At 39.3% G+C, this 8,559-nt stretch overlaps 1 pseudogene; it reads right to left on the bottom strand.

The window, feature by feature from the left end:
- Positions 1-376: 376 nt before the first annotated feature.
- On the bottom strand, positions 377-1,072 carry LOC102818565 (annotated as a pseudogene).
- Between the last annotated feature and the right edge of the window lie 7,487 nt (positions 1,073-8,559).

Below are 8,559 nucleotides of genomic sequence, written 5' to 3' on the forward strand. Positions count from 1 at the left end.
AGGGACTGATTGCTTTGTTCTCCCACTACAGCCAAACTTGGCTTCACAGCAGTACCTGTAGCTCTAGCTTGGGCTTCAGTGCAGGAATCCAGCTCTGGCAGTGGCAGCTATAGGGCAATAAGACCTCCTACTGAATGATGTTGGGGGGAATGCATGGGGAGTTGCAGAGGTCACTTGTGAAGGTACTGGGAGTCATCAGGCAGCTGCCCTTGCCAACTAACTTCCAACCCTGCCTGATGCATGAGGGGAAGCCATCGCTCATGGGAGAAAAGTAAATGGGTGGAGGACTTATTCTCACTCCCGGTTCTTTTCAGGGCTTTAGGGGACAAGGCTCCTGCTTCCTTATTCTCTCAACCACCCCCTCTACTCTCCACTCTCATTCTTTGTGCTTCTTCTTTGCTGCCTTGCTGTCTTGATGTGTATCTTACCCTCTTGCCTGTATCACTCTCAGAGTCTGAGCCGACAGAGTCAGATGACTTCCTCTCCCTGTGCTTCTTTTTCTTATTTTCCTTCTTTCTTTTTCTAGAAGTCTTTGTGGGATCAGGTTTCTCAAATTCTGCTGACTTTACCTCTTCCTTTTCCTCTTCCTCTTCAGGTATCAGAGGCTATTTGGCCCCACCTGGCTGCATGAAACAATCCTTTGCAAAGTGGCCTTTACAGCCACACTTCTTGCAAGTAGTGTTTAGGATAGCCTCAAGGGTGATCTTCTGCCCCGTGTAACCCTGGAAGGAGCGTCTCTGCCTCTCTTTTTGCTCAATGATAGCGTTGTTGGGATCCAGGTCTTTTCTAGTCCCTTGGTTGACAACTTTCATGGAGAGGGATACTTTTATGCTTTTATCCTTTTCATCTCTCGGCCAATAAGCTTCACCCACACTTTGTCTCCGACATCTACTATCTCAGAGGGCTTATCTACTCCACAGGATGACATGTGAGTTCGATGGACAAGACCTTGTTTCCAACAGCCTAGGATTTTGATAAAGGCTCCATAGTCTGTCACCATAGCAACCTCACCTTGGAAAACGGTTTAGAGAGCAGACAAGTTTTCCATGGTCTCAGGTCTTCCTGAATTCATACTTAATATCTATGGCTCCTCCATTTTTCTTTAGCTAAACTACTTCAAATATCCAGGTCTCAGCTCTAGACTGCCCAGCTAGACTAAGAGAAATGCGGATCCCCCTTTTTTGATAAACTTTTAATATTAATGAAGTAATTATGTTTTATTTTTTGGCAGCTTAGACATAATTTTAAAGCCCCTTAGTTAATTTAAAATCTTGAAATTGAATTAAGTTAAGGTATCAGTTGATCACCAGATCATTTTTAAGAATGATTAAATACTGAAACATTGATTGTTTTTATATGCCTTTGAGTCAGTTCTGACCCTTTATAGGATTTACGAGGAGGGTTTGAAGCACCTACCTTGTGGTTAGCTATCTAGTACTTAATTCTACAGAGCCATAGCGGGATTCCTAAGCCTGTATAGTTTTATTTAGATATATTTCTTACTATGTACTGTAGAATCCTGGTGTGGCGCAGCGGGTTAATGCTCTGGACTGCAAGGTTGGTGACTCAAGCTCACCAGCTGCTCTTTGGAAACCCTATACAGGGTCACTCTGAGTCAGAAGCGACTTGATAGCACTTAACAACAATAACAATATGTGCTGTAAAGTGGCTAGATTTTTGATTCATATTACTGAATATGTTCCTTGGTGTCACTTTGTGGATATAATGAGGGTGTGAGTGGTGGAAAGTTGTTTTCTTTGTATTTACGAGCTTTCGTAGTCTTCTAAAATCCTTATATATGACAGATAATCTTAGAATATTTACCTATTTTTGTAAACTTTTTTTTTCCCCCTGTAAAGCTATTTGGTTAAATGTGATTCCCACTATAGAAGTAGAAGTAGTTTTTGTTGTTGGTTGCCATGAAGTCGATTATGACTCATGGTAACCCCATGTTTTCTGGGTAAACCCTACTCCATAGGGTTTTCAAGACTGTGTCTTTTTAGAAGCAGATCACCAAGCCTGTCTTCTGAGGTTCCTTTAGGAGCAATACCAGCAGAGAAATGCAACTGCTTATGCATGGTAAATGAGGTGAATATTCATTCTACAAGGAAAAAGGAAAGTAGTTATTCTGGATATATGTAGAATGTATACAGAAAGTTGTAAAATGTTTGAAAACGGAAATTTTTATTTGCCTTTGTAACAGCTATAAATATGAGTTTGAAAAGAAGCAAGAAAATGTGCTTAAGTTTTGACAAAGTTAGCTCAGTATTGATGAGTTTTATCATAAATGGGAAAGAAAGAAAGCCTATAAATTCTTTACTATCAAATATCATCTTAATTGAAAACATCAGTTTGCCTTTTTCTCTGCTACCGTAAGTTTGTTTTAGAGGTCCTAACATGAAGTAATAAAATGTTATTCTCTATATTCCATGTAATATACTCAGATATAGCAGAGATCCCATGTCTCGCCAGAGTAATATTTTCTGGTTTTTGTTGACTTGATCATATCCTTGATTATTATTATTTTTTTGCATAGTATTGCTTTTCTGAAAGAGAGAAAGAGAATGAGAGAGAGCGGGGTAGAGAAACGGAGGAAGGAAGGAAAAAGGAAGGAACAGAAAAGAAAAGGAGACCGTACAGTATTTGGTCCCCATCAATGAGACCTGGTGTGGTGCTGTAGAGTAAGCACTGGTCTCCTAACCTCAAGATTGACAGTTCAAACCCACCAGGTGGTCCTCATAAACCCTATGTAGGGTCACTGTGAGTCGGAACTGATTCAATGGCACTTAACAACAACAGCAACAAGGAGACCTAGCTTCCCCATGTATTTTGTAGAAACATTCATGATAGACTGCTGGTTTCTGAGGGATGTCCTGTGATAATTAGGTTGATTAAAAGTATTAATTTTAAAAACATTTTTATTTGGAATTGAGTAATAATTTTCAGAGCAGTTTATCGATTTTATATTCAACAAACCATGCACGTCATTTCATCTCGATTGCAATCCCTTCAATGTAGCGTCATTGATTCTACTTCCTCACTGTGTTTGTTTCTATTCCTCCTTTCCCAACCCTTCTGAAATGTGTCCTTAGGCAAATGCTGCCCTTCTGATCTCGAATGGTTGACCATTCTATGGTGTATACCTCAATAGTGTTGTTGTCCCCCCAACATACCTATCTATTGCTTGACTGACAATTGAGCCATGAGAGTTCACTTCTAGACCTGAATGGTGACCATGGCCCATAGTCTCAGGGTTACATTAGTCTCTATCTGACCAATAAGTCTGGTGTGTTATTTTTAATTTTTTTTTGATTTTGAGTTTTGCTCCACACTTTCTCCCACTTTGTCCAGGATCTTTTAATGCGATCCCTTTCAGAGCAGTTGATAGTGGTAGCTGGGCACCATCTAGTTCCTCTGGTCTCAGGGTCGGGAAGACTGGTGCTCACATGCTCCGTTAGTCCATTGGACTAATTATATCCAAGTGTCTTTGATTGTCATCACTTTTCTTTCGTCCGGATGGAGAGAGACAAATAGTTGTGCCTGTAATGACTGCTCAGGACCTTGTAAGATCCCAGTCACTTTTCACCACAGTAGGATATGGAATATTGTCTTTGTGGACTATGTTATGCCAGTTTACCATAGTGTACCATGGGATTATGGTCCTCAGCCCCCAAGTCCAGTGACACATTCCCTCAAGGTATATGGTGATGTCTAAGAAGTTTTTATAACTTTGCTCCCTGTGTGTTCCACCACATTCATGGATATGTTTGCAGCAAAAGTAGTGCACACACATCTCCTGTCAAATCTTTATATATTTGTGGATATATTTCCCCTTTTTTCCCCACACCTGCTCAGCCTTGTGCCTGTCCATGTATTTAATCATATATCACCTTCATGAGCTGTGGGATAATGCACTGGACCACAAGGTCATTTTGAACCACAAGGTCAGTGGTTCAAAATCACCAGCTGCTCCTTAGAAACCCAATACAGGGTCACTATGACTCAACAACACTTAACAACAACAAATTGCAGGATTGTGTGTTGCTGGGTTTTAGACCCAGAAGGGAAAAGCCTTCTGAGTTCATAGATGCCAAGAGATGGAAAAAATGACTAGAATGCATTTCAAGAGACATTACTTTATTACAGAAAAGAGAATAAAAGAGATGAAAAGAAAATAAAAAAGATGGTTTACCGATGACAAAGGAATTTACCTTCAAAGGGAGAAATACAGCTGTGTTCAGCAGCAGCCTGCTGGATCATGTAGTTTTACCATGTGAAGGTTGTGGGGCTGGGGTCTTTTTTTATCATGGGGTATTCACAAACAAGGCTAAGGACAGTTACAGGTGGTATGCAGAACTAGGAGAGGTAGGAGAGTCAAAGGTGCCTGGTTGTTTGTCCCCTCCTAGAGAACATACAAGTCCTGGTGTGGTGCTGTGGGTTAATGCACTAGACTGCAAAGCTATTTGAATTGCAAGGTTGGTGATTCAAGCTCACAAGCTGCTCCTTGGAAACCCTATACAGGGTCACTATGGGTCGGAATTGACTCAGTGGCACTTAACAACAACAAGAGAGAATGAAGGGGTGTTGGCCAGCATAGTAGAAGGAAGGGCTCCTTCCTAAATTTTGCATAACTAAAGCAGGGCAACCAGATAGCTGGAGAAGGGGGGAAGGGACAGGAGACATAGCTTTGAGGTGACCTTGGTATGGTCATTTTGGAGCATTCAGTTTGTGTCCCTACATATAGTAAAGAGCCAGGAAGAAGCTCAAGGTGCACTGAAGGCACTGACAAAAACAAGGCTCTAGGAATTGATGAAATATAAATTTAAATATTTCAATAAACTGATAGAGCACGGGAGGCTCTCACTCATCTATGCCAAGAAATTTGGAAGACAGCTTACTTGGACAACTGATTGGAAGTGAGCCATATTTGTGTTGGGGCAACATCATTAATATTGCATGGAAGTAAAATTTTGCTAAATATAATTCAAAAATGGCTGCAACAGTACATTGACAGGGAACTGCCAGAGGTTCAAGCTGTAGTCAGATGAGGACATGGAATGAGGGATATAGTTGTTGATGTCAGAAGGATCTTGGCTCAAAGCAGAGAATATCACAAAGATGTTTACCCGTGCTTTGTTGACCATGCAAAGACTTTCAATTGTGTGGATCATGACAAGCTATTGACAACATTGTGCAGGATGAGTATTCCAGAACACTTAATAATGCTCATGAGGAACCTGTACATAGACCAAGAGGCAGTTGTTTGACCAGAACAAGGAACACTGAATAGTTTAAAGTTAGTAATGGTGTGCACCAGGGTTGTATTCTTTCACCATACTTATTCAATCTGTATGCTGAGTAAATACTCAGAGAAGCCGCATTATATGAAGAAAGCTGTGGCATTAAGATTGGAGGAAGACTCATTAACATCCTGAAATATGCAGATGATATAACCTTGTTTGCTGAAACTGAAGAGGACTTAACATACTTATACTGATGAAGATCAAAGACCAGAGCCTTCAGTCTGAATTGCACATCAATGTAAAGAAACAAAAATCCTCACCACTGAACCAATAAATAACATCAAGATAAATTGAGAAAAGATTGACATTGTCAAAAGCCTTATTTTTCTCAGATTAACCATTAACACTCATGTATGCCATAGTAAAGAAATCAAATGATGTATCACAGTAGGCAAACCTGCTGCACAAGACCTCTTTAAAATGTTCAAGAGACAAGAAGATGTCAGTTTGAGGACTAAGGTGCATCTGACCCAAGCCATGGTAATTTCAATAACCTCATTTTCATGTGAAGTAGACCATAAAAGAGTTGATGCATTTCAGTTATGGTATCTGAGGAGAACATTAAAAATACCATGGACCATCAAAAGAATAAACAAATCTGTGTTGGAAGAAGCACAGCGAGGATGCACCTTAGAAGCCAGTATGGTGAGACTTCATCTCTCATACTTCAGACACATTATCAGGAAGGACCATACCCTGGAGAAGGACATCATGCTTGGTAAAGTGGAGGGTCAACATAAAAGAGGAAGGTCCCCAATGAAATGGATCAGCACAGTGGCAACAGCAATGAGTCTGTTCTGACTTGGTGGCACCTAACAACAACAACATATCTGGGTTGACTTGTGGGTGGTTCTGTCATGTATGTTAATCTCAGGTTGTTGTCTGCTGTTGTTGGTTCTCTGTCCAAAGAAATCCCATTAATGTTTTTTGGAAAGTTGGTCTGGTTTTTACAAATTCCTTGAATTTCTGTCTATCTGGAAATGTTCTAATTTTACCCTTTTGAGGGACCGTATTGCTGTGTATATGGTTCTTGACTGGCAATTTTCTTTTTCTTTCATAGTGATATATGGCAGCCCACTGTCTTCCTTTCTGCCTGGTTTCTGCTGAGACTCAAAGCTTAGGCTTATTGATTCATTTTTGTAGATAATCCTGCACTCAGGATTCTTTCCTTGTCTCAGGTTTGAGAAGTTTAATTATAATATGTCTAGGTGATTTTCTTTTGGGGACTATTCTGTTTTGGCTTTATTCAGCTTCTTGAATGTATATTATCTTGTTTTCATGATGTTAGGGAAGTTTTCTTCCAACAGCTATTCAATAATTTTCTCTGTGCTTTTTTTGGTCTCTGCTTGTTCTGGAATTCTGATCACACATAAGTTATTCCTACTGATGGTATCCTACATAGATCCAAGACTTTCTTTCAATTTTTCCCTCCTTTTCTGATTATTCTTCTAGCAGACTAGTGTTGAGAGATTTGTCTTCAAGGCCACTATTTCATTCATCCATTGGTTCACATCTGCTTCTTTGCCCTTTCAAAGTATTATCCATTTCTGAAATCTTAGTATTAATCTTCTGGATTTCTATTTCAGTTTTTGTATTTCTAATTTTTACTTATTCTTTCTTTGTTCTTGTGTGCTCCTGAATTCTAGTGTTTTTTTCTTTCATCTGCCACTTACTTGAATTTTCTGTTAATCCATTGATAGTACCTCAATATAATTCTTTTTGAATTATTTATCAGGTAGTTGCAATGCCTTTTTTTCTTCAGAAACATTTTCTGGCTCTGCATTTTGATCATTTGTTTGAGCTACTATGTCTTGTTTCTTCATATGAACTAAAATTGTCTGTTGTCTCTGAGACATGGTGGTGTCATTGTATTTGTATTTTATTGGTGATTGTATGTTGGTGTGTTCATAGGTACTCACCACCTGCTTTGTGGTGGGTATGATAGAGAATGGAAGTGTGTGTACAGTTCTCTGTTCATTGTTTGTACAGCAAAATTCAGTATTGTTTTGGCTTCTGTTGGCTGTTGCCTATCATTGATAAGACGATACAGGAGCTGTTAGTGACTCTTGCCCAGCAGGTGGAGCTGCAGTGGTTATAATTATGGTGGGCTATATGGGCACAGTTACTGTGTTCCCACTGATGGGGCAAGAAGAAACACCTACACACACCCCACACACAAGAAACAAACAAACAAAACAGCAAAAAGAGAAAATTAAAATAATAAAGGAGAAAGAATAAAAGAAACCAACAGATAGCATTAAGAAAATGAATATAATAAGTAGAAAGGGAAAAAAGGAATGGAAATGAAATGGGGGAAGAGAAAATAAGAAGAAAGAAAAATACAATCAACCTATAAAACTAGGGAGAGAGAAGAAGAGATAAAAGAGACAAGAGAATAGAAAAGTTAAATCAAAATAAAAAAAGAGAAGGGAAAAAAGAAAGGATAAACAACAACAACAACAAAATAAAAATAAAGGAAAGCAGAGAAAGAAAGAAAAAAAAAAAAAAAACAGCAAGGGAAGGGAGAGAGAAGAAAAAGGGACAAAAAACAGAGAAAGGAAAAATCTAGGGCAGGACCTGAACCCAGAAAGGAGAAAACTTTAGGGGACAGGATACTGGTATAAGTTGGCACTCTCTGTCAGCAAAGGAGGTCACGAGGTGGGAGGAGAAAGGGTGAGAGGATTGTGTGTCTGGTCTTAGATGTTGTTCCTGTAGGCCTAGGTGTTGTCTATAGTCAGGTACCTAATTGGGAAATAGTTCATGTAGGCCCTAACAGTTACTAACTTTTCCTCTAAAGTTCAGGGTTCTAGGATTATTATCTATATTTGTTTCATTTGGTTTCTCTCTCTCTTTTTGTATGTTGTTGTTAAGTACCGTGGAGTTGGTTCCAACTCATAGTGACGCTGCACAGGGTTTCCAAAGCTGTAAATCTTTACAGGAGCAGAACACCTCATCTTTCTCCTGAGGAACACCTGGTAGTTTTGAACTGCTGACCTTGAGGTTAGCAGCCTGGTTTGTAACCACTATGTGGCCTGTGTAACATGACTGCTAACTCTGCCTTCTTGCTTGATGTCTGCTTATTTTTAAACAGTTTCTTCATTTGTGGAAAAAATTAAGGGTTCTTACAATTATGTTACCTTTTTCTATGCTAGTTTTATTTTATTTTTGTTTCATTTCATCCCTTCAACTAAATAGGCATTGTTTCTTAGGCATCCCTGATCTTATCCTAAGGTGACCAAATCCCCTATGATAACTC

Source organism: Chrysochloris asiatica, unplaced genomic scaffold, assembly GCF_000296735.1.
Source record: "Chrysochloris asiatica unplaced genomic scaffold, ChrAsi1.0 scaffold00018, whole genome shotgun sequence".
Taxonomy (NCBI): domain Eukaryota; kingdom Metazoa; phylum Chordata; class Mammalia; order Afrosoricida; family Chrysochloridae; genus Chrysochloris; species Chrysochloris asiatica.